At 38.3% G+C, this 342-nt stretch overlaps 1 protein-coding gene across 1 annotated transcript in view; it reads left to right on the forward strand.

Moving 5' to 3' along the window:
- Nucleotides 1–342, forward strand: part of LOC107680483 (zinc finger protein 507-like) — a 21,513-nt gene that overhangs the window by 19,660 nt on the left and 1,511 nt on the right. The window lies entirely within an intron of this gene.

Here is a 342-nt window from a genome sequence, read left to right on the forward strand (position 1 = left end):
ATGCATGTATGTATAGTTTAATGCAAAGGACCGAAAACCAATCACAAAGAGTAGGCTACTTTCTTCATTTAAAAACATGAGATACAGTGGGATGGGGAAAAACCACTATAACATCTTTAGACATGTTTTTTTAAAAGTTGAACTTGCATTAATTTTACATGGCTTTCTAAACATGCCACTCTCTGCAAGACACGAGTGCAACGCTGATAGATGTCCCGCTAGAAAATATGATAAATATGCGTTCTGTGTGAACGGCTTGGTTTCAGTTTTGACGTGAACAACATCTTCTCCACACTGATGCTCTCGTTTTCCGCAATATATGAATGAACAACGTAGCAGCGG

Source organism: Sinocyclocheilus anshuiensis, unplaced genomic scaffold, assembly GCF_001515605.1.
Source record: "Sinocyclocheilus anshuiensis isolate Anshui unplaced genomic scaffold, SAMN03320099.WGS_v1.1 scaffold1496, whole genome shotgun sequence".
NCBI lineage: Eukaryota > Metazoa > Chordata > Actinopteri > Cypriniformes > Cyprinidae > Sinocyclocheilus > Sinocyclocheilus anshuiensis.